Source organism: Nelumbo nucifera, chromosome 4 (genome assembly GCF_055504915.1).
Source record: "Nelumbo nucifera cultivar China Antique chromosome 4, China Antique-T2T, whole genome shotgun sequence".
Taxonomy (NCBI): Eukaryota; Viridiplantae; Streptophyta; class Magnoliopsida; order Proteales; family Nelumbonaceae; genus Nelumbo; species Nelumbo nucifera.
Window position 1 is genome coordinate 53,286,969 of NC_142652.1, and position 20,683 is coordinate 53,307,651.

Consider the following 20,683-nt stretch of genomic DNA (forward strand, 5'->3'; position numbering starts at 1 on the left):
ATCAAAATAAAATATTAATAAAATTGGGGTGCAACACGAGGATTTCCCAGGAGATCACCCATCCTAGTACTACGCTCGCCCAAGCACACTTAACTTCGGAGTTCTGATGGGATCCGGTGCATTAGTGCTGGAATGATCACACCCGTTTAATTCATGCTCGCTTAGATCTTTATGCACTATCTTGCTCCCCTACATTAAATGTTTTAGATTTGAAAAAAATGTGTATGCAGCCTTCCTCCCTTGGTAACCGTGCACAAGCTCCTACGTGAGCGGAGTGTTTGCTTTTCAGATCTGCCGCACCTACGGATAGATGCAATACTATCGCGGGGCCCACAATGCATGACGAATGCCGAAAGCCCGGTTCTTGCATCGTTGCCATTCAGTAATGAAGATCGTGCCGCAAATGGTCCGAGTATCCGACGCATTGTTTCCCAGTTGTCTCCCAGAAACAACAAATGGAATTTGCAAATACAAATCAAAATAAAATATTAATAAAATTGGGGTGCAACACGAGGACTTCCCAGGAGGTCACCCATCCTAGAACTACTCTCACCCAAGCACGCTTAACTTCGGAGTTCTGATGAGATCCGGTGCATTAGTGCTGGTATGATCGCACCCATTTAATTCATGCTCGCTTAGATCTTTGTGCACTATCTTGCTCCCCTCCATTAATTGTTTTAGACATGAAAAAACTGTGTATGCAGCCTTCCTCCCTTGGTAACCGTGCACAAGTTCCTACGTGAGCAGAGTGTTTGCTTTTCAGATCTGCTGCACCCCCGGGTAGAAGCAATACTTTCGCGGCGCCCACAATGCACGACGAATGCCAAAAGCCCGATTTTTGCACGGTTCACATTCAGTAATGACGATTGTGCCGCAAATGGTCCGAGTATCCGGCGCGTTGTTTGCGTTTGTCTCGCCGAAACGACAAATGGAATTTGCAAATACGATATCGAAATAAAATATTAATAAAATTGGGGTGCAACACGAGGACTTCCTAGGAAGTCACCCATCCTAGTACTACGCTCGGCCAAGCACACTTAACTTCGGAGTTCTGATGGGATCCGGTGCATTAGTGCTGGTATGATCGCACCCGTTTAATTCATGCTCGCTTATATCTTTATGCACTATCTTGCTCCCCTCCATTAATTGTTTTAGACTTGAAAAAACTGTGTATGCAGCCTTCCTACCTTGGTAACCGTGCACAAGCTCCTACGTGAGCAGAGTGTTTGCTTTTCAGATCTGCCGCACCCCCGGATAAATGCAATACTATCGCGGGGCCCACAATGCACGACGAATGCCAAAAGCCCGGTTTTTGCACGGTTCCCATTCAGTAATGACGATCGTGCCGCAAATGGTCCGAGTATGCGGCGCGTTGTTTGAGTTTGTGTCGCCGAAACGACAAATGGAATTTGCAAATACGATATCGAAATTAAATATTAATAAAATTGGGGTGCAACACAAGGACTTCCCAGGAGGTCACCCATCCTAGTACTACTCTCGCCCAAGCACGCTTAACTTCGGAGTTCTGATGGGATCCGGTGCATTAGTGCTGGTATGATCGCACCCGTTTAATTCATGCTCGCTTAGATCATTATGCACTATCTTGCTCCCCTCCATTAATTGTTTTAGACTTGAAAAAACTGTGTATGCAGCCTTCCTCCCTTGGTAACCGTGCACAAGCTCCTACGTGAGCAGAGTGTTTGCTTTTAAGATCTGCCGCACCCCCGGATAGATGCAATACTATCGCGGGGCCCACAATGCATGACGAATGCCGAAAGCCCGGTTCTTGCATCGTTGCCATTCAGTAATGACGATCGTGCCGCAAATGGTCCGAGTATCCGACGCATTGTTTCCAGTTGTCTCCCAGAAACAACAAATGGAATTTGCAAATACAAATCAAAATAAAATATTAATAAAATTGGGGTGCAACATGAGGACTTCCCAGGAAGTCACCCATCCTAGTACTACTCTCGCCCAAGCACGCTTGACTTCGGAGTTCTGATGGGATCCGGTGCATTAGTGCTGGTATGATCGCACCCGTTTAATTCATGCTCGCTTAGATCATTATACACTATCTTGCACCCCTCCATTAATTGTTTTAGACTTGAAAAAACTGTGTATTCAGCCTTCCTCCCATGGTAACCGTGCACAAGCTCTTACGTGAGCAGAGTGTTTGTTTTCAGATCTGCCGCACCCCCGGATAGATGCAATACTATCGCGGGGCCCACAATGCACGACGAATGCCAAAAGCCCGGTTTTTGCACGGTTCCCATTCAGTAATGACGATTGTGCCGCAAATGGTCCGAGTATCCGGCGCGTTGTTTGCGTTTGTCTCGCCGAAACGACAAATGGAATTTGCAAATACGATATCGAAATAAAATATTAATAAAATTGGGGTGCAACACGAGGACTTCCTAGGAAGTCACCCATCCTAGTACTACGCTCGGCCAAGCACACTTAACTTCGGAGTTCTGATGGGATCCGGTGCATTAGTGCTGGTATGATCGCACCCGTTTAATTCATGCTCGCTTATATCTTTATGCACTATCTTGCTCCCCTCCATTAATTGTTTTAGACTTGAAAAAACTGTGTATGCAGCCTTCCTACCTTGGTAACCGTGCACAAGCTCCTACGTGAGCAGAGTGTTTGCTTTTCAGATCTGCCGCACCCCCGGATAAATGCAATACTATCGCGGGGCCCACAATGCACGACGAATGCCAAAAGCCCGGTTTTTGCACGGTTCCCATTCAGTAATGACGATCGTGCCGCAAATGGTCCGAGTATGCGGCGCGTTGTTTGAGTTTGTGTCGCCGAAACGACAAATGGAATTTGCAAATACGATATCGAAATTAAATATTAATAAAATTGGGGTGCAACACAAGGACTTCCCAGGAGGTCACCCATCCTAGTACTACTCTCGCCCAAGCACGCTTAACTTCGGAGTTCTGATGGGATCCGGTGCATTAGTGCTGGTATGATCGCACCCGTTTAATTCATGCTCGCTTAGATCATTATGCACTATCTTGCTCCCCTCCATTAATTGTTTTAGACTTGAAAAAACTATGTATGCAGCCTTCCTCCCTTGGTAACCGTGCACAAGCTCCTACGTGAGCAGAGTGTTTGCTTTTAAGATCTGCCGCACCCCCGGATAGATGCAATACTATCGCGGGGCCCACAATGCATGACGAATGCCGAAAGCCCGGTTCTTGCATCGTTGCCATTCAGTAATGACGATCGTGCCGCAAATGGTCCGAGTATCCGACGCATTGTTTCCAGTTGTCTCCCAGAAACAACAAATGGAATTTGCAAATACAAATCAAAATAAAATATTAATAAAATTGGGGTGCAACATGAGGACTTCCCAGGAAGTCACCCATCCTAGTACTACTCTCGCCCAAGCACGCTTGACTTCGGAGTTCTGATGGGATCCGGTGCATTAGTGCTGGTATGATCGCACCCGTTTAATTCATGCTCGCTTAGATCATTATACACTATCTTGCACCCCTCCATTAATTGTTTTAGACTTGAAAAAACTGTGTATTCAGCCTTCCTCCCATGGTAACCGTGCACAAGCTCTTACGTGAGCAGAGTGTTTGTTTTCAGATCTGCCGCACCCCCGGATAGATGCAATACTATCGCGGGGCCCACAATGCACGACGAATGCCAAAAGCCCGGTTTTTGCACGGTTCCCATTCAGTAATGACAATCGTGCCGCAAATGGTCCGAGTATCCGGCGCGTTGTTTGAGTTTGTCTCGCCGAAACGACAAATGGAATTTGCAAATACAATATCGAAATAAAATATTAATAAAATTGGGGTGCAACACAAGGACTTCCCAGGAGGTCACCCATCCTAGTACTACTCTCGCCCAAGCACGCTTAACTTTGGAGTTCTGATGGGATCCGGTGCATTAGTGCTGGTATGATCGCACCCGTTAAATTCATGCTCGCTTAGATCTTTATGCACTATCTTGCTCCCCTCCATTAATTGTTTTAGACTTGAAAAATCTGTGTATGCAGCCTTCCTCCCTTGGTAACCGTGCACAAGCTCCTACGTGAGCAGAGTGTTTGCTTTTCAGATCTGCCGCACCCCCGGATAAATGCAATACTATCGCGGGGCCCACAATGCACGACGAATGCCAAAAGCCCGGTTTTTGCACGGTTCCCATTCAGTAATGACGATCGTGCCGCAAATGGTCCGAGTATCCGGCGCGTTGTTTGAGTTTGTGTCGCCGAAACGACAAATGGAATTTGCAAATACGATATCGAAATAAAATATTAATAAAATTGGGGTGCAAGACAAGGACTTCCCAGGAGGTCACCCATCCTAGTACTACTCTCGCCCAAGCACACTTAACTTCGGAGTTCTGATGGGATCCGGTGCATTAGTGCTGGTATGATCGCACCCGTTTAATTCATGCTCGCTTAGATCTTTATGCACTATCTTGCTCCCCTCCATTAATTGTTTTAGACTTGAAAAAACTGTGTATGCTGTTTTCCTCCCTTGGTAACCGTGCACAAGCTCCTACGTGAGCAGAGTGTTTGCTTTTCAGATCTGCCGCACCCCCGGATAGATGCAATACTATCGCGGGGCCCACAATGCATGACGAATGCCGAAAGCCCGGTTCTTGCATCGTTGCCATTCAGTAATGACGATCGTGCCGCAAATGGTCCGAGTATCCGACGCATTGTTTCCAGTTGTCTCCCATAAACAACAAATGGAATTTGCAAATACAAATCAAAATAAAATATTAATAAAATTGGGGTGCAACACGAGGACTTCCCAGGAGGTCACCCATCCTAGTACTACTTTAGCCCAAGCGCGCTTAACTTCGGAGTTCTGATGGGATCCGGTGCATTAGTGCTGGTATGATCGCACCCGTTTAATTCATGCTCGCTTAGATCTTTATGCACTATCTTGCTCCCCTCCATTAATTGTTTTAGACTTGAAAAAACTGTGTATGCAGCCTTCCTCCCTTGGTAACCGTGCACAAGCTCCTACGTGAGCAGAGTGTTTGCTTTTCCGATCTGCCGCACCCCCGGATAGATGCAATACTATCGCGGGGCCCACAATGCACGACGAATGCCAAAAGCCCGGTTTTTGCACGGTTCCCATTCAGTAATGACGATCGTGCCGCAAATGGTCCGAGTATCCGGCGCGTTGTTTGAGTTTGTGTCGCCGAAACGACAAATGGAATTTGCAAATACGATATCGAAATAAAATATTAATAAAATTGGGGTGCAACACAAGGACTTCCCAGGATGTCACCCATCCTAATACTACTCTCGCCCAAGCACACTTAACTTCGGAGTTCTGATGGGATCCGGTGCATTAGTGCTGGTATGATCGCACCCGTTTAATTCATGCTCGCTTAGATCTTTATGGACTATCTTGCTCCCTTCCATTAATTGTTTTAGATTTGAAAAAAATGTGTATGCAGCCTTCTTCCCTTGGTAACTGTGCACAAGCTCCTACGTGAGCAGAGTGTTTGCTTTTCAGATCTGCCGCACCCCCGGATAAATGCAATACTATCGCGGGGCCCACAATGCACGACGAATGCCAAAAGCCCGGTTTTTGCACGGTTCCCATTCAGTAGTGACGATTGTGCCGCAAATGGTCCGAGTATCCGGCGCGTTGTTTGCGTTTGTCTCGCCGAAACGACAAATGGAATTTGCAAATACGATATCAAAATAAAATATTAATAAAATTGGGGTGCAACACGAGGACTTCCCAGGAGATCACCCATCCTAGTACTACGCTCGCCCAAGCACACTTAACTTCGGAGTTCTGATGGGATCCGGTGCATTAGTGCTGGTATGATCACACCCGTTTAATTCATGCTCGCTTAGATCTTTGTGCACTATCTTGCTCCCCTCCATTAATTGTTTTAGACATGAAAAAACTGTGTATGCAGCATTCCTCCCTTGGTAACCGTGCACAAGCTCCTACGTGAGCAGAGTGTTTGCTTTTCAGATCTGCCGCACCCCCGGATAGATGCAATACTTTCGCGGGGCCCACAATGCACGACGAATGCCAAAAGCCCGGTTTTTGCACGGTTCCCATTCAGTAATGACGATTGTGCCGCAAATGGTCCGAGTATCCGACGCATTGTTTCCAGTTGTCTCCCTGAAAAAACAAATGGAATTTGCAAATACAAATCAAAATAAAATATTAATAAAATTGGGGTGCAACACGAGGACTTCCCAGGAGATCACCCATCCTAGTACTACGCTCGCCCAAGCACACTTAACTTCGGAGTTCTGATGGGATCCGGTGCATTAGTGCTGGAATGATCACACCCGTTTAATTCATGCTCGCTTAGATCTTTATGCACTATCTTGCTCCCCTACATTAAATGTTTTAGATTTGAAAAAAATGTGTATGCAGCCTTCCTCCCTTGGTAACCGTGCACAAGCTCCTACGTGAGCGGAGTGTTTGCTTTTCAGATCTGCCGCACCTACGGATAGATGCAATACTATCGCGGGGCCCACAATGCATGACGAATGCCGAAAGCCCGGTTCTTGCATCGTTGCCATTCAGTAATGAAGATCGTGCCGCAAATGGTCCGAGTATCCGACGCATCGTTTCCCAGTTGTCTCCCAGAAACAACAAATGGAATTTGCAAATACAAATCAAAATAAAATATTAATAAAATTGGGGTGCAACACGAGGACTTCCCAGGAGGTAACCCATCCTAGAACTACTCTCACCCAAGCACGCTTAACTTCGGAGTTCTGATGAGATCCGGTGCATTAGTGCTGGTATGATCGCACCCATTTAATTCATGCTCGCTTAGATCTTTGTGCACTATCTTGCTCCCCTCCATTAATTGTTTTAGACATGAAAAAACTGTGTATGCAGCCTTCCTCCCTTGGTAACCGTGCACAAGCTCCTACGTGAGCAGAGTGTTTGCTTTTCAGATCTGCCGCACCCCCGGGTAGAAGCAATACTTTCGCGGCGCCCACAATGCACGACGAATGCCAAAAGCCCGATTTTTGCACGGTTCACATTCAGTAATGACGATTGTGCCGCAAATGGTCCGAGTATCCGGCGCGTTGTTTGCGTTTGTCTCACCGAAACGACAAATGGAATTTGCAAATACGATATCGAAATAAAATATTAATAAAATTGGGGTGCAACACGAGGACTTCCCAGGAAGTCACCCATCCTAGTACTACGCTCGGCCAAGCACACTTAACTTCGGAGTTCTGATGGGATCCGGTGCATTAGTGCTGGTATGATCGCACCCGTTTAATTCATGCTCGCTTAGATCTTTATGCACTATCTTGCTCCCCTCCATTAATTGTTTTAGACTTGAAAAAACTGTGTATGCAGCCTTCCTACCTTGGTAACCGTGCACAAGCTCCTACGTGAGCAGAGTGTTTGCTTTTCAGATCTGCCGCACCCCCGGATAAATGCAATACTATCGCGGGGCCCACAATGCACGACGAATGCCAAAAGCCCGGTTTTTGCACGGTTCCCATTCAGTAATGACGATCGTGCCGCAAATGGTCCGAGTATCCGGCGCGTTGTTTGAGTTTGTGTCGCCGAAACGACAAATGGAATTTGCAAATACGATATCGAAATTAAATATTAATAAAATTGGGGTGCAACACAAGGACTTCCCAGGAGGTCACCCATCCTAGTACTACTCTCGCCCAAGCACGCTTAACTTCGGAGTTCTGATGGGATCCGGTGCATTAGTGCTGGTATGATCGCACCCGTTTAATTCATGCTCGCTTAGATCATTATGCACTATCTTGCTCCCCTCCATTAATTGTTTTAGACTTGAAAAAACTGTGTATGCAGCCTTCCTCCCTTGGTAACCGTGCACAAGCTCCTACGTGAGCAGAGTGTTTGCTTTTAAGATCTGCCGCACCCCCGGATAGATGCAATACTATCGCGGGGCCCACAATGCATGACGAATGCCGAAAGCCCGGTTCTTGCATCGTTGCCATTCAGTAATGACGATCGTGCCGCAAATGGTCCGAGTATCCGACGCATTGTTTCCAGTTGTCTCCCAGAAACAACAAATGGAATTTGCAAATACAAATCAAAATAAAATATTAATAAAATTGGGGTGCAACATGAGGACTTCCCAGGAGGTCACCCATCCTAGTACTACTCTCGCCCAAGCACGCTTGACTTCGGAGTTCTGATGGGATCCGGTGCATTAGTGCTGGTATGATCGTACCCGTTTAATTCATGCTCGCTTAGATCATTATACACTATCTTGCACCCCTCCATTAATTGTTTTAGACTTGAAAAAACTGTGTATTCAGCCTTCCTCCCTTGGTAACCGTGCACAAGTTCCTACGTGAGCAGAGTGTTTGCTTTTCAGATCTGCCGCACCCCCGGATAAATGCAATACTATCGCGGGGCCCACAATGCACGACGAATGCCAAAAGCCCGGTTTTTGCACGGTTCCCATTCAGTAATGACGATCGTGCCGCAAATGGTCCGAGTATCCGGCGCGTTGTTTGAGTTTGTGTCGCCGAAACGACAAATGGAATTTGCAAATACGATATCGAAATTAAATATTAATAAAATTGGGGTGCAACACAAGGACTTCCCAGGAGGTCACCCATCCTAGTACTACTCTCGCCCAAGCACGCTTAACTTCGGAGTTCTGATGGGATCCGGTGCATTAGTGCTGGTATGATCGCACCCGTTTAATTCATGCTCGCTTAGATCATTATGCACTATCTTGCTCCCCTCCATTAATTGTTTTAGACTTGAAAAAACTGTGTATGCAGCCTTCCTCCCTTGGTAACCGTGCACAAGCTCCTACGTGAGCAGAGTGTTTGCTTTTAAGATCTGCCGCACCCCCGGATAGATGCAATACTATCGCGGGGCCCACAATGCATGACGAATGCCGAAAGCCCGTTTCTTGCATCGTTGCCATTCAGTAATGACGATCGTGCCGCAAATGGTCCGAGTATCCGACGCATTGTTTCCAGTTGTCTCCCAGAAACAACAAATGGAATTTGCAAATACAAATCAAAATAAAATATTAATAAAATTGGGGTGCAACATGAGGACTTCCCAGGAGGTCACCCATCCTAGTACTACTCTCGCCCAAGCACGCTTGACTTCGGAGTTCTGATGGGATCCGGTGCATTAGTGCTGGTATGATCGCACCCGTTTAATTCATGCTCGCTTAGATCATTATACACTATCTTGCACCCCTCCATTAATTGTTTTAGACTTGAAAAAACTGTGTATTCAGCCTTCCTCCCTTGGTAACCGTGCACAAGCTCTTACGTGAGCAGAGTGTTTGTTTTCAGATCTGCCGCACCCCCGGATAGATGCAATACTATCGCGGGGCCCACAATGCACGACGAATGCCAAAAGCCCGGTTTTTGCACGGTTCCCATTCAGTAATGACAATCGTGCCGCAAATGGTCCGAGTATCCGGCGCGTTGTTTGAGTTTGTCTCGCCGAAACGACAAATGGAATTTGCAAATACGATATCGAAATAAAATATTAATAAAATTGGGGTGCAACACAAGGACTTCCCAGGAGGTCACCCATTCTAGTACTACTCTCGCCCAAGCACGCTTAACTTCGGAGTTCTGATGGGATCCGGTGCATTAGTGCTGGTATGATCGCACCCGTTTAATTCATGCTCGCTTAGATCTTTATGCACTATCTTGCTCCCCTCCATTAATTGTTTTAGACTTGAAAAAACTGTGTATGCAGCCTTCCTACCTTGGTAACCGTGCACAAGCTCCTACGTGAGCAGAGTGTTTGCTTTTCAGATCTGCCGCACCCCCGGATAAATGCAATACTATCGCGGGGCCCACAATACACGACGAATGCCAAAAGCCCGGTTTTTGCACGGTTCCCATTCAGTAATGACGATCGTGCCGCAAATGGTCCGAGTATCCGGCGCGTTGTTTGAGTTTGTGTCGCCGAAACGACAAATGGAATTTGCAAATACGATATCGAAATTAAATATTAATAAAATTGGGGTGCAACACAAGGACTTCCCAGGAGGTCACCCATCCTAGTACTACTCTCGCCCAAGCACGCTTAACTTCGAAGTTCTGATGGGATCCGGTGCATTAGTGCTGGTATGATCGCACCCGTTTAATTCATGCTCGCTTAGATCATTATGCACTATCTTGCTCCCCTCCATTAATTGTTTTAGACTTGAAAAAACTGTGTATGCAGCCTTCCTCCCTTGGTAACCGTGCACAAGCTCCTACGTGAGCAGAGTGTTTGCTTTTAAGATCTGCCGCACCCCCGGATAGATGCAATACTATCGCGGGGCCCACAATGCATGACGAATGCCGAAAGCCCGGTTCTTGCATCGTTGCCATTCAGTAATGACGATCGTGCCGCAAATGGTCCGAGTATCCGACGCATTGTTTCCAGTTGTCTCCCAGAAACAACAAATGGAATTTGCAAATACAAATCAAAATAAAATATTAATAAAATTGGGGTGCAACATGAGGACTTCCCAGGAGGTCACCCATCCTAGTACTACTCTCGCCCAAGCACGCTTGACTTCGGAGTTCTGATGGGATCCGGTGCATTAGTGCTGGTATGATCGCACCCGTTTAATTCATGCTCGCTTAGATCATTATACACTATCTTGCACCCCTCCATTAATTGTTTTAGACTTGAAAAAACTGTGTATTCAGCCTTCCTCCCTTGGTAACCGTGCACAAGTTCCTACGTGAGCAGAGTGTTTGCTTTTCAGATCTGCCGCACCCCCGGATAAATGCAATACTATCGCGGGGCCCACAATGCACGACGAATGCCAAAAGCCCGGTTTTTGCACGGTTCCCATTCAGTAATGACGATCGTGCCGCAAATGGTCCGAGTATCCGGCGCGTTGTTTGAGTTTGTGTCGCCGAAACGACAAATGGAATTTGCAAATACGATATCGAAATTAAATATTAATAAAATTGGGGTGCAACACAAGGACTTCCCAGGAGGTCACCCATCCTAGTACTACTCTCGCCCAAGCACGCTTAACTTCGGAGTTCTGATGGGATCCGGTGCATTAGTGCTGGTATGATCGCAACCGTTTAATTCATGCTCGCTTAGATCATTATGCACTATCTTGCTCCCCTCCATTAATTGTTTTAGACTTGAAAAAACTGTGTATGCAGCCTTCCTCCCTTGGTAACCGTGCACAAGCTCCTACGTGAGCAGAGTGTTTGCTTTTAAGATCTGCCGCACCCCCGGATAGATGCAATACTATCGCGGGGCCCACAATGCATGACGAATGCCGAAAGCCCGTTTCTTGCATCGTTGCCATTCAGTAATGACGATCGTGCCGCAAATGGTCCGAGTATCCGACGCATTGTTTCCAGTTGTCTCCCAGAAACAACAAATGGAATTTGCAAATACAAATCAAAATAAAATATTAATAAAATTGGGGTGCAACATGAGGACTTCCCAGGAGGTCACCCATCCTAGTACTACTCTCGCCCAAGCACGCTTGACTTCGGAGTTCTGATGGGATCCGGTGCATTAGTGCTGGTATGATCGCACCCGTTTAATTCATGCTCGCTTAGATCATTATACACTATCTTGCACCCCTCCATTAATTGTTTTAGACTTGAAAAAACTGTGTATTCAGCCTTCCTCCCTTGGTAACCGTGCACAAGCTCTTACGTGAGCAGAGTGTTTGTTTTCAGATCTGCCGCACCCCCGGATAGATGCAATACTATCGCGGGGCCCACAATGCACGACGAATGCCAAAAGCCCGGTTTTTGCACGGTTCCCATTCAGTAATGACAATCGTGCCGCAAATGGTCCGAGTATCCGGCGCGTTGTTTGAGTTTGTCTCGCCGAAACGACAAATGGAATTTGCAAATACGATATCGAAATAAAATATTAATAAAATTGGGGTGCAACACAAGGACTTCCCAGGAGGTCACCCATTCTAGTACTACTCTCGCCCAAGCACGCTTAACTTCGGAGTTCTGATGGGATCCGGTGCATTAGTGCTGGTATGATCGCACCCGTTTAATTCATGCTCGCTTAGATCATTATGCACTATCTTGCTCCCCTCCATTAATTGTTTTAGACTTGAAAAAACTGTGTATGCAGCCTTCCTCCCTTGGTAACCGTGCACAAGCTCCTACGTGAGCAGAGTGTTTGCTTTTAAGATCTGCCGCACCCCCGGATAGATGCAATACTATCGCGGGGCCCACAATGCATGACGAATGCCGAAAGCCCGTTTCTTGCATCGTTGCCATTCAGTAATGACGATCGTGCCGCAAATGGTCCGAGTATCCGACGCATTGTTTCCAGTTGTCTCCCAGAAACAACAAATGGAATTTGCAAATACAAATCAAAATAAAATATTAATAAAATTGGGGTGCAACATGAGGACTTCCCAGGAGGTCACCCATCCTAGTACTACTCTCGCCCAAGCACGCTTGACTTCGGAGTTCTGATGGGATCCGGTGCATTAGTGCTGGTATGATCGCACCCGTTTAATTCATGCTCGCTTAGATCATTATACACTATCTTGCACCCCTCCATTAATTGTTTTAGACTTGAAAAAACTGTGTATTCAGCCTTCCTCCCTTGGTAACCGTGCACAAGCTCTTACGTGAGCAGAGTGTTTGTTTTCAGATCTGCCGCACCCCCGGATAGATGCAATACTATCGCGGGGCCCACAATGCACGACGAATGCCAAAAGCCCGGTTTTTGCACGGTTCCCATTCAGTAATGACAATCGTGCCGCAAATGGTCCGAGTATCCGGCGCGTTGTTTGAGTTTGTCTCGCCGAAACGACAAATGGAATTTGCAAATACGATATCGAAATTAAATATTAATAAAATTGGGGTGCAACACAAGGACTTCCCAGGAGGTCACCCATCCTAGTACTACTCTCACCCAAGCACGCTTAACTTCGGAGTTCTGATGGGATCCGGTGCATTATTGCTGGTATGATCGCACCCGTTTAATTCATGCTCGCTTAGATCATTATGCACTATCTTGCTCCCCTCCATTAATTGTTTTAGACTTGAAAAAACTGTGTATGCAGCCTTCCTCCCTTGGTAAGCGTGCACAAGCTCCTACGTGAGCAGAGTGTTTGCTTTTCAGATCTGCCGCACCCCCGGATAGATGCAATACTATCGCGGGGCCCACAATGCACGACGAATGCCAAAAGCCCGGTTTTTGCACGGTTCCCATTCTGTAATGACGATCGTGCCGCAAATGGTCCGAGTATCCGGCGCGTTGTTTGAGTTTGTGTCGCCGAAACGACAAATGGAATTTGCAAATACGATATCGAAATAAAATATTAATAAAATTGGGGTGCAACACAAGGACTTCCCAGGAGGTCACCCATCCTAGTACTACTCTCGCCCAAGCACACTTAACTTCGGAGTTCTGATGGGATCCGGTGCATTAGTGCTGGTATGATCGCACCCGTTTAATTCATGCTCGCTTAGATCTTTATGCACTATCTTGCTCCCCTCCATTAATTGTTTTAGACTTGAAAAAACTGTGTATGCTGCCTTCCTCCCTTGGTAACCGTGCACAAGCTCCTACGTGAGCAGAGTGTTTGCTTTTCAGATCTGCCGCACCCCCGGATAGATGCAATACTATCGCGGGGCCCACAATGCATGACGAATGCCGAAAGCCCGGTTCTTGCATCGTTGCCATTCAGTAATGACGATCGTGCCGCAAATGGTCCGAGTATCCGACGCATTGTTTCCAGTTGTCTCCCATAAACAACAAATGGAATTTGCAAATACAAATCAAAATAAAATATTAATAAAATTGGGGTGCAACACGAGGACTTCCCAGGAGGTCACCCATCCTAGTACTACTTTAGCCCAAGCGCGCTTAACTTCGGAGTTCTGATGGGATCCGGTGCATTAGTGCTGGTATGATCGCACCCGTTTAATTCATGCTCGCTTAGATCTTTATGCACTATCTTGCTCCCCTCCATTAATTGTTTTAGACTTGAAAAAACTGTGTATGCAGCCTTCCTCCCTTGGTAACCGTGCACAAGCTCCTACGTGAGCAGAGTGTTTGCTTTTCCGATCTGCCGCACCCCCGGATAGATGCAATACTATCGCGGGGCCCACAATGCACGACGAATGCCAAAAGCCCGGTTTTTGCACGGTTCCCATTCAGTAATGACGATCGTGCCGCAAATGGTCCGAGTATCCGGCGCGTTGTTTGAGTTTGTGTCGCCGAAACGACAAATGGAATTTGCAAATACGATATCGAAATAAAATATTAATAAAATTGGGGTGCAACACAAAGACTTCCCAGGATGTCACCCATCCTAATACTACTCTCGCCCAAGCACACTTAATTTCGGAGTTCTGATGGGATCCGGTGCATTAGTGCTGGTATGATCGCACCCGTTTAATTCATGCTCGCTTAGATCTTAATGAACTATCTTGCTCCCTTCCATTAATTGTTTTAGATTTGAAAAAAATGTGTATGCAGCCTTCCTCCCTTGGTAACCGTGCACAAGCTCCTACGTGAGCGGAGTGCTCGCTTTTCAGATCTGCCGCACCTTCGGATAGATGCAATACTATCGCGGGGCCCACAATGCATGACGAATGCCGAAAGCCCGGTTCTTGCATCGTTGCCATTCAGTAATGACGATCGTGCCGCAAATGGTCCGAGTATCCGACGCATTGTTTCCAATTGTCTCCCAGAAACAACAAATGGAATTTGCAAATACAAATCAAAATAAAATATTAATAAAATTGTGGTACAACACGAGGACTTCCCAGGAGGTCACCCATCCTAATACTACTCTCGCCCAAGCACGCTTAACTTTGGAGTTCTGATGGGATCCGGTGCATTAGTGATGGTATGATCGCACTCGTTTAATTCATGCTCGCTTAGATCTTTATGCACTATCTTGCTCCCCTCCATTAATTGTTTTAGACTTGAGAAAAACTGTTTATGCAGCCTTCCTCCCTTGGTAACTGTGCACAAGCTCTTACGTGAGCAGAGTGTTTGCTTTTCAGATCTGCCGCACCCCCGGATAAATGCAATACTATCGCAGGGCCCACAATGCACGACGAATGCCAAAAGCCCGGTTCTTGCACGGTTCCCATTCAGTAATGACGATTGTGCCGCAAATGGTCCGAGTATCCGGCGCGTTGTTTGAGTTTGTCTCGCCGAAACGACAAATGGAATTTGCAAATACGATATCAAAATAAAATATTAATAAAATTGGGGTGCAACACGAGGACTTCCCAGGAGATCACCCATCCTAGTACTACGCTCGCCCAAGCACACTTAACTTCGGAGTTCTGATGGGATCCGGTGCATTAGTGCTGGAATGATCACACCCGTTTAATTCATGCTCGCTTAGATCTTTATGCACTATCTTGCTCCCCTACATTAAATGTTTTAGATTTGAAAAAAATGTGTATGCAGCCTTCCTCCCTTGGTAACCGTGCACAAGCTCCTACGTGAGCGGAGTGTTTGCTTTTCAGATCTGCCGCACCTACGGATAGATGCAATACTATCGCGGGGCCCACAATGCATGACGAATGCCGAAAGCCCGGTTCTTGCATCGTTGCCATTCAGTAATGAAGATCGTGCCGCAAATGGTCCGAGTATCCGACGCATTGTTTCCCAGTTGTCTCCCAGAAACAACAAATGGAATTTGCAAATACAAATCAAAATAAAATATTAATAAAATTGGGGTGCAACACGAGGACTTCCCAGGAGGTCACCCATCCTAGAACTACTCTCACCCAAGCACGCTTAACTTCGGAGTTCTGATGAGATCCGGTGCATTAGTGCTGGTATGATCGCACCCATTTAATTCATGCTCGCTTAGATCTTTGTGCACTATCTTGCTCCCCTCCATTAATTGTTTTAGACATGAAAAAACTGTGTATGCAGCCTTCCTCCCTTGGTAACCGTGCACAAGCTCCTACGTGAGCAGAGTGTTTGCTTTTCAGATCTGCCGCACCCCCGGGTAGAAGCAATACTTTCGCGGCGCCCACAATGCACGACGAATGCCAAAAGCCCGATTTTTGCACGGTTCACATTCAGTAATGACGATTGTGCCGCAAATGGTCCGAGTATCCGGCGCGTTGTTTGCGTTTGTCTCGCCGAAACGACAAATGGAATTTGCAAATACGATATCGAAATAAAATATTAATAAAATTGGGGTGCAACACGAGGACTTCCCAGGAAGTCACCCATCCTAGTACTACGCTCGGCCAAGCACACTTAACTTCGGAGTTCTGATGGGATCCGGTGCATTAGTGCTGGTATGATCGCACCCGTTTAATTCATGCTCGCTTAGATCTTTATGCACTATCTTGCTCCCCTCCATTAATTGTTTTAGACTTGAAAAAACTGTGTATGCAGCCTTCCTACCTTGGTAACCGTGCACAAGCTCCTACGTGAGCAGAGTGTTTGCTTTTCAGATCTGCCGCACCCCCGGATAAATGCAATACTATCGCGGGGCCCACAATGCACGACGAATGCCAAAAGCCCGGTTTTTGCACGGTTCCCATTCAGTAATGACGATCGTGCCGCAAATGGTCCGAGTATCCGGCGCGTTGTTTGAGTTTGTGTCGCCGAAACGACAAATGGAATTTGCAAATACGATATCGAAATTAAATATTAATAAAATTGGGGTGCAACACAAGGACTTCCCAGGAGGTCACCCATCCTAGTACTACTCTCACCCAAGCACGCTTAACTTCGGAGTTCTGATGGGATCCGGTGCATTAGTGCTGGTATGATCGCACCCGTTTAATTCATGCTCGCTTAGATCATTATGCACTATCTTGCTCCCCTCCATTAATTGTTTTAGACTTGAAAAAACTGTGTATGCAGCCTTCCTCCCTTGGTAAGCGTGCACAAGCTCCTACGTGAGCAGAGTGTTTGCTTTTAAGATCTGCCGCACCCCCGGATAGATGCAATACTATCGCGGGGCCCACAATGCATGACGAATGCCGAAAGCCCGGTTCTTGCATCGTTGCCATTCAGTAATGACGATCGTGCCGCAAATGGTCCGAGTATCCGACGCATTGTTTCCAGTTGTCTCCCAGAAACAACAAATGGAATTTGCAAATACAAATCAAAATAAAATATTAATAAAATTGGGGTGCAACATGAGGACTTCCCAGGAGGTCACCCATCCAAGTACTACTCTCGCCCAAGCACGCTTGACTTCGGAGTTCTGATGGGATCCGGTGCAGTAGTGTTGGTATGATCGCACCCGTTTAATTCATGCTCGCTTAGATCATTATACACTATCTTGCACCCCTCCATTAATTGTTTTAGACTTGAAAAAACTGTGTATTCAGCCTTCCTCCCTTGGTAACCGTGCACAAACTCTTACGTGAGCAGAGTGTTTGTTTTCAGATCTGCCGCACCCCCGGATAGATGCAATACTATCGCGGGGCCCACAATGCACGACGAATGCCAAAAGCCCGGTTTTTGCACGGTTCCCATTCAGTAATGACAATCGTGCCGCAAGTGGTCCGAGTATCCGGCGCGTTGTTTGAGTTTGTCTCGCCGAAACGACAAATGGAATTTGCAAATACGATATCGAAATAAAATATTAATAAAATTGGGGTGCAACACAAGGACTTCCCAGGAGGTCACCCATCCTAGTACTACTCTCGCCCAAGCACGCTTAACTTTGGAGTTCTGATGGGATCCGGTGCATTAGTGCTGGTATGATCGCACCCGTTAAATTCATGCTCGCTTAGATCTTTATGCACTATCTTGCTCCCCTCCATTAATTGTTTTAGACTTGAAAAATCTGTGTATGCAGCCTTCCTCCCTTGGTAACCGTGCACAAGCTCCTACGTGAGCAGAGTGTTTGCTTTTCAGATCTGCCGCACCCCCGGATAGATGCAATACTATCGCGGGGCCCACAATGCACGACGAATGCCAAAAGCCCGGTTTTTGCACGGTTCCCATTCTGTAATGACGATCGTGCCGCAAATGGTCCGAGTATCCGGCGCGTTGTTTGAGTTTGTGTCGCCGAAACGACAAATGGAATTTGCAAATACGATATCGAAATAAAATATTAATAAAATTGGGGTGCAACACAAGGACTTCCCAGGAGGTCACCCATCCTAGTACTACTCTCGCCCAAGCACACTTAACTTCGGAGTTCTGATGGGATCCGGTGCATTAGTGCTGGTATGATCGCACCCGTTTAATTCATGCTCGCTTAGATCTTTATGCACTATCTTGCTCCCCTCCATTAATTGTTTTAGACTTGAAAAAACTGTGTATGCTGCCTTCCTCCCTTGGTAACCGTGCACAAGCTCCTACGTGAGCAGAGTGTTTGCTTTTCAGATCTGCCGCACCCCCGGATAGATGCAATACTATCGCGGGGCCCACAATGCATGACGAATGCCGAAAGCCCGGTTCTTGCATCGTTGCCATTCAGTAATGACGATCGTGCCGCAAATGGTCCGAGTATCCGACGCATTGTTTCCAGTTGTCTCCCATAAACAACAAATGGAATTTGCAAATACAAATCAAAATAAAATATTAATAAAATTGGGGTGCAACACGAGGACTTCCCAGGAGGTCACCCATCCTAGTACTACTTTAGCCCAAGCGCGCTTAACTTCGGAGTTCTGATGGGATCCGGTGCATTAGTGTTGGTATGATCGCACCCGTTTAATTCATGCTCGCTTAGATCTTTATGCACTATCTTGCTCCCCTCCATTAATTGTTTTAGACTTGAAAAAACTGTGTATGCAGCCTTCCTCCCTTGGTAACCGTGCACAAGCTCCTACGTGAGCAGAGTGTTTGCTTTTCCGATCTGCCGCACCCCCGGATAGATGCAATACTATCGCGGGGCTCACAATGCACGACGAATGCCAAAAGCCCGGTTTTTGCACGGTTCCCATTCAGTAATGACGATCGTGCCGCAAATGGTCCGAGTATCCGGCGCGTTGTTTGAGTTTGTGTCGCCGAAACGACAAATGGAATTTGCAAATACGATATCGAAATAAAATATTAATAAAATTGGGGTGCAACACAAAGACTTCCCAGGATGTCACCCATCCTAATACTACTCTCGCCCAAGCACACTTAACTTCGGAGTTCTGATGGGATCCGGTGCATTAGTGCTGGTATGATCGCACCCGTTTAATTCATGCTCGCTTAGATCTTTATGGACTATCTTGCTCCCTTCCATTAATTGTTTTAGATTTGAAAAAAATGTGTATGCAGCCTTCTTCCCTTGGTAACTGTGCACAAGCTCCTACGTGAGCAGAGTGTTTGCTTTTCAGATCTGCCGCACCCCCGGATAAATGCAATACTATCGCGGGGCCCACAATGCACGACGAATGCCAAAAGCCCGGTTTTTGCACGGTTCCCATTCAGTAGTGACGATTGTGCCGCAAATGGTCCGAGTATCCGGCGCGTTGTTTGCGTTTGTCTCGCCGAAACGACAAATGGAATTTGCAAATACGATATCATAATAAAATATTAATAAAATTGGGGTGCAACACGAGGACTTCCCAGGAGATCACCCATCCTAGTACTACGCTCGCCCAAGCACACTTAACTTCGGAGTTCTGATGGGATCCGGTGCATTAGTGCTGGTATGATCACACCCGTTTAATTCATGCTCGCTTAGATCTTTGTGCACTATCTTGCTCCCCTCCATTAATTGTTTTAGACATGAAAAAACTGTGTATGCAGCATTCCTCCCTTGGTAACCGTGCACAAGCTCCTACGTGAGCAGAGTGTTTGCTTTTCAGATCTGCCGCACCCCCGGATAGATGCAATACTTTCGCGGGGCCCACAATGCACGACGAATGCCAAAAGCCCGGTTTTTGCACGGTTCCCATTCAGTAATGACGATTGTGCCGCAAATGGTCCGAGTATCCGACGCATTGTTTCCAGTTGTCTCCCTGAAAAAACAAATGGAATTTGCAAATACAAATCAAAATAAAATATTAATAAAATTGGGGTGCAACACGAGGACTTCCCAGGAGATCACCCATCCTAGTACTACGCTCGCCCAAGCACACTTAACTTCGGAGTTCTGATGGGATCCGGTGCATTAGTGCTGGAATGATCACACCCGTTTAATTCATGCTCGCTTAAATCTTTATGCACTATCTTGCTCCCCTACATTAAATGTTTTAGATTTGAAAAAAATGTGTATGCAGCCTTCCTCCCTTGGTAACCGTGCACAAGCTCCTACGTGAGCGGAGTGTTTGCTTTTCAGATCTGCCGCACCTACGGATAGATGCAATACTATCGCGGGGCCCACAATGCATGACGAATGCCGAAAGCCCGGTTCTTGCATCGTTGCCATTCAGTAATGAAGATCGTGCCGCAAATGGTCCGAGTATCCGACGCATTGTTTCCCAGTTGTCTCCCAGAAACAACAAATGGAATTTGCAAATACAAATCAAAATAAAATATTAATAAAATTGGGGTGCAACACGAGGACTTCCCAGGAGGTCACCCATCCTAGAACTACTCTCACCCAAGCACGCTTAACTTCGGAGTTCTGATGAGATCCGGTGCATTAGTGCTGGTATGATCGCACCCATTTAATTCATGCTCGCTTAGATCTTTGTGCACTATCTTGCTCCCCTCCATTAATTGTTTTAGACATGAAAAAACTGTGTATGCAGCCTTCCTCCCTTGGTAACCGTGCACAAGCTCCTACGTGAGCAGAGTGTTTGCTTTTAAGATCTGCCGCACCCCCGGATAGATGCAATACT

The 20,683-nt window shown here is 46.5% G+C and overlaps 38 non-coding genes and 6 pseudogenes across 38 annotated transcripts; all 44 read right to left on the bottom strand.

Moving 5' to 3' along the window:
* Positions 1–25: 25 nt before the first annotated feature.
* On the bottom strand, positions 26–144 carry LOC148798982 (5S ribosomal RNA). The gene has a single exon (XR_016069321.1). It is a non-coding gene; the product is annotated as a 5S ribosomal RNA (ribosomal RNA).
* A 355-nt stretch (positions 145–499) lies between these two features.
* Positions 500–618, bottom strand: LOC148798983 (5S ribosomal RNA). The gene has a single exon (XR_016075610.1). It is a non-coding gene; the product is annotated as a 5S ribosomal RNA (ribosomal RNA).
* A 355-nt stretch (positions 619–973) lies between these two features.
* Positions 974–1,092, bottom strand: LOC148798984 (5S ribosomal RNA; annotated as a pseudogene).
* Positions 1,093–1,447: 355 nt separating this feature from the next.
* On the bottom strand, positions 1,448–1,566 carry LOC148798985 (5S ribosomal RNA). Its single transcript, XR_016071096.1, has one exon. It is a non-coding gene; the product is annotated as a 5S ribosomal RNA (ribosomal RNA).
* Positions 1,567–1,920: 354 nt separating this feature from the next.
* Positions 1,921–2,039, bottom strand: LOC148798986 (5S ribosomal RNA). Its single transcript, XR_016068956.1, has one exon. It is a non-coding gene; the product is annotated as a 5S ribosomal RNA (ribosomal RNA).
* Positions 2,040–2,393: 354 nt separating this feature from the next.
* Positions 2,394–2,512, bottom strand: LOC148798987 (5S ribosomal RNA; annotated as a pseudogene).
* Positions 2,513–2,867: 355 nt separating this feature from the next.
* LOC148798988 (5S ribosomal RNA) lies at positions 2,868–2,986 on the bottom strand. The gene has a single exon (XR_016071107.1). It is a non-coding gene; the product is annotated as a 5S ribosomal RNA (ribosomal RNA).
* Positions 2,987–3,340: 354 nt separating this feature from the next.
* Positions 3,341–3,459, bottom strand: LOC148798989 (5S ribosomal RNA). Its single transcript, XR_016068957.1, has one exon. It is a non-coding gene; the product is annotated as a 5S ribosomal RNA (ribosomal RNA).
* A 354-nt stretch (positions 3,460–3,813) lies between these two features.
* LOC148798990 (5S ribosomal RNA) lies at positions 3,814–3,932 on the bottom strand. Its single transcript, XR_016073211.1, has one exon. It is a non-coding gene; the product is annotated as a 5S ribosomal RNA (ribosomal RNA).
* A 355-nt stretch (positions 3,933–4,287) lies between these two features.
* On the bottom strand, positions 4,288–4,406 carry LOC148798991 (5S ribosomal RNA). Its single transcript, XR_016073536.1, has one exon. It is a non-coding gene; the product is annotated as a 5S ribosomal RNA (ribosomal RNA).
* A 354-nt stretch (positions 4,407–4,760) lies between these two features.
* LOC148798992 (5S ribosomal RNA) lies at positions 4,761–4,879 on the bottom strand. Its single transcript, XR_016069932.1, has one exon. It is a non-coding gene; the product is annotated as a 5S ribosomal RNA (ribosomal RNA).
* A 355-nt stretch (positions 4,880–5,234) lies between these two features.
* Positions 5,235–5,353, bottom strand: LOC148798993 (5S ribosomal RNA). Its single transcript, XR_016070072.1, has one exon. It is a non-coding gene; the product is annotated as a 5S ribosomal RNA (ribosomal RNA).
* Positions 5,354–5,708: 355 nt separating this feature from the next.
* On the bottom strand, positions 5,709–5,827 carry LOC148798994 (5S ribosomal RNA). Its single transcript, XR_016075061.1, has one exon. It is a non-coding gene; the product is annotated as a 5S ribosomal RNA (ribosomal RNA).
* Positions 5,828–6,181: 354 nt separating this feature from the next.
* LOC148798995 (5S ribosomal RNA) lies at positions 6,182–6,300 on the bottom strand. The gene has a single exon (XR_016069366.1). It is a non-coding gene; the product is annotated as a 5S ribosomal RNA (ribosomal RNA).
* Positions 6,301–6,655: 355 nt separating this feature from the next.
* LOC148798996 (5S ribosomal RNA) lies at positions 6,656–6,774 on the bottom strand. The gene has a single exon (XR_016069228.1). It is a non-coding gene; the product is annotated as a 5S ribosomal RNA (ribosomal RNA).
* Positions 6,775–7,129: 355 nt separating this feature from the next.
* LOC148798997 (5S ribosomal RNA) lies at positions 7,130–7,248 on the bottom strand. Its single transcript, XR_016069642.1, has one exon. It is a non-coding gene; the product is annotated as a 5S ribosomal RNA (ribosomal RNA).
* A 355-nt stretch (positions 7,249–7,603) lies between these two features.
* Positions 7,604–7,722, bottom strand: LOC148798998 (5S ribosomal RNA). Its single transcript, XR_016071113.1, has one exon. It is a non-coding gene; the product is annotated as a 5S ribosomal RNA (ribosomal RNA).
* A 354-nt stretch (positions 7,723–8,076) lies between these two features.
* LOC148798999 (5S ribosomal RNA) lies at positions 8,077–8,195 on the bottom strand. Its single transcript, XR_016070003.1, has one exon. It is a non-coding gene; the product is annotated as a 5S ribosomal RNA (ribosomal RNA).
* Positions 8,196–8,550: 355 nt separating this feature from the next.
* Positions 8,551–8,669, bottom strand: LOC148799000 (5S ribosomal RNA). The gene has a single exon (XR_016071117.1). It is a non-coding gene; the product is annotated as a 5S ribosomal RNA (ribosomal RNA).
* A 354-nt stretch (positions 8,670–9,023) lies between these two features.
* LOC148799001 (5S ribosomal RNA) lies at positions 9,024–9,142 on the bottom strand. Its single transcript, XR_016074471.1, has one exon. It is a non-coding gene; the product is annotated as a 5S ribosomal RNA (ribosomal RNA).
* Positions 9,143–9,496: 354 nt separating this feature from the next.
* LOC148799002 (5S ribosomal RNA) lies at positions 9,497–9,615 on the bottom strand. Its single transcript, XR_016071771.1, has one exon. It is a non-coding gene; the product is annotated as a 5S ribosomal RNA (ribosomal RNA).
* Positions 9,616–9,970: 355 nt separating this feature from the next.
* LOC148799003 (5S ribosomal RNA) lies at positions 9,971–10,089 on the bottom strand. Its single transcript, XR_016072823.1, has one exon. It is a non-coding gene; the product is annotated as a 5S ribosomal RNA (ribosomal RNA).
* Positions 10,090–10,443: 354 nt separating this feature from the next.
* Positions 10,444–10,562, bottom strand: LOC148799004 (5S ribosomal RNA). The gene has a single exon (XR_016074472.1). It is a non-coding gene; the product is annotated as a 5S ribosomal RNA (ribosomal RNA).
* A 355-nt stretch (positions 10,563–10,917) lies between these two features.
* Positions 10,918–11,036, bottom strand: LOC148799005 (5S ribosomal RNA). The gene has a single exon (XR_016072696.1). It is a non-coding gene; the product is annotated as a 5S ribosomal RNA (ribosomal RNA).
* Positions 11,037–11,390: 354 nt separating this feature from the next.
* Positions 11,391–11,509, bottom strand: LOC148799006 (5S ribosomal RNA). The gene has a single exon (XR_016074473.1). It is a non-coding gene; the product is annotated as a 5S ribosomal RNA (ribosomal RNA).
* Positions 11,510–11,863: 354 nt separating this feature from the next.
* Positions 11,864–11,982, bottom strand: LOC148799007 (5S ribosomal RNA). The gene has a single exon (XR_016071772.1). It is a non-coding gene; the product is annotated as a 5S ribosomal RNA (ribosomal RNA).
* Positions 11,983–12,336: 354 nt separating this feature from the next.
* On the bottom strand, positions 12,337–12,455 carry LOC148799008 (5S ribosomal RNA). The gene has a single exon (XR_016074474.1). It is a non-coding gene; the product is annotated as a 5S ribosomal RNA (ribosomal RNA).
* A 354-nt stretch (positions 12,456–12,809) lies between these two features.
* LOC148799009 (5S ribosomal RNA) lies at positions 12,810–12,928 on the bottom strand. Its single transcript, XR_016075196.1, has one exon. It is a non-coding gene; the product is annotated as a 5S ribosomal RNA (ribosomal RNA).
* A 355-nt stretch (positions 12,929–13,283) lies between these two features.
* On the bottom strand, positions 13,284–13,402 carry LOC148799010 (5S ribosomal RNA). The gene has a single exon (XR_016071841.1). It is a non-coding gene; the product is annotated as a 5S ribosomal RNA (ribosomal RNA).
* Positions 13,403–13,756: 354 nt separating this feature from the next.
* Positions 13,757–13,875, bottom strand: LOC148799011 (5S ribosomal RNA). Its single transcript, XR_016069933.1, has one exon. It is a non-coding gene; the product is annotated as a 5S ribosomal RNA (ribosomal RNA).
* A 355-nt stretch (positions 13,876–14,230) lies between these two features.
* On the bottom strand, positions 14,231–14,349 carry LOC148799012 (5S ribosomal RNA; annotated as a pseudogene).
* Positions 14,350–14,703: 354 nt separating this feature from the next.
* On the bottom strand, positions 14,704–14,822 carry LOC148799013 (5S ribosomal RNA; annotated as a pseudogene).
* Positions 14,823–15,178: 356 nt separating this feature from the next.
* Positions 15,179–15,297, bottom strand: LOC148799014 (5S ribosomal RNA). The gene has a single exon (XR_016069367.1). It is a non-coding gene; the product is annotated as a 5S ribosomal RNA (ribosomal RNA).
* Positions 15,298–15,652: 355 nt separating this feature from the next.
* LOC148799015 (5S ribosomal RNA) lies at positions 15,653–15,771 on the bottom strand. The gene has a single exon (XR_016075611.1). It is a non-coding gene; the product is annotated as a 5S ribosomal RNA (ribosomal RNA).
* A 355-nt stretch (positions 15,772–16,126) lies between these two features.
* Positions 16,127–16,245, bottom strand: LOC148799016 (5S ribosomal RNA). The gene has a single exon (XR_016069643.1). It is a non-coding gene; the product is annotated as a 5S ribosomal RNA (ribosomal RNA).
* Positions 16,246–16,600: 355 nt separating this feature from the next.
* On the bottom strand, positions 16,601–16,719 carry LOC148799017 (5S ribosomal RNA). The gene has a single exon (XR_016072676.1). It is a non-coding gene; the product is annotated as a 5S ribosomal RNA (ribosomal RNA).
* Positions 16,720–17,073: 354 nt separating this feature from the next.
* On the bottom strand, positions 17,074–17,192 carry LOC148799018 (5S ribosomal RNA). The gene has a single exon (XR_016070184.1). It is a non-coding gene; the product is annotated as a 5S ribosomal RNA (ribosomal RNA).
* Positions 17,193–17,546: 354 nt separating this feature from the next.
* LOC148799019 (5S ribosomal RNA) lies at positions 17,547–17,665 on the bottom strand. The gene has a single exon (XR_016073212.1). It is a non-coding gene; the product is annotated as a 5S ribosomal RNA (ribosomal RNA).
* A 355-nt stretch (positions 17,666–18,020) lies between these two features.
* LOC148799020 (5S ribosomal RNA) lies at positions 18,021–18,139 on the bottom strand. The gene has a single exon (XR_016071842.1). It is a non-coding gene; the product is annotated as a 5S ribosomal RNA (ribosomal RNA).
* A 354-nt stretch (positions 18,140–18,493) lies between these two features.
* Positions 18,494–18,612, bottom strand: LOC148799021 (5S ribosomal RNA; annotated as a pseudogene).
* A 355-nt stretch (positions 18,613–18,967) lies between these two features.
* Positions 18,968–19,086, bottom strand: LOC148799022 (5S ribosomal RNA; annotated as a pseudogene).
* A 355-nt stretch (positions 19,087–19,441) lies between these two features.
* Positions 19,442–19,560, bottom strand: LOC148799023 (5S ribosomal RNA). Its single transcript, XR_016075062.1, has one exon. It is a non-coding gene; the product is annotated as a 5S ribosomal RNA (ribosomal RNA).
* Positions 19,561–19,914: 354 nt separating this feature from the next.
* Positions 19,915–20,033, bottom strand: LOC148799024 (5S ribosomal RNA). The gene has a single exon (XR_016069368.1). It is a non-coding gene; the product is annotated as a 5S ribosomal RNA (ribosomal RNA).
* A 355-nt stretch (positions 20,034–20,388) lies between these two features.
* LOC148799025 (5S ribosomal RNA) lies at positions 20,389–20,507 on the bottom strand. The gene has a single exon (XR_016075612.1). It is a non-coding gene; the product is annotated as a 5S ribosomal RNA (ribosomal RNA).
* Positions 20,508–20,683: the final 176 nt, after the last annotated feature.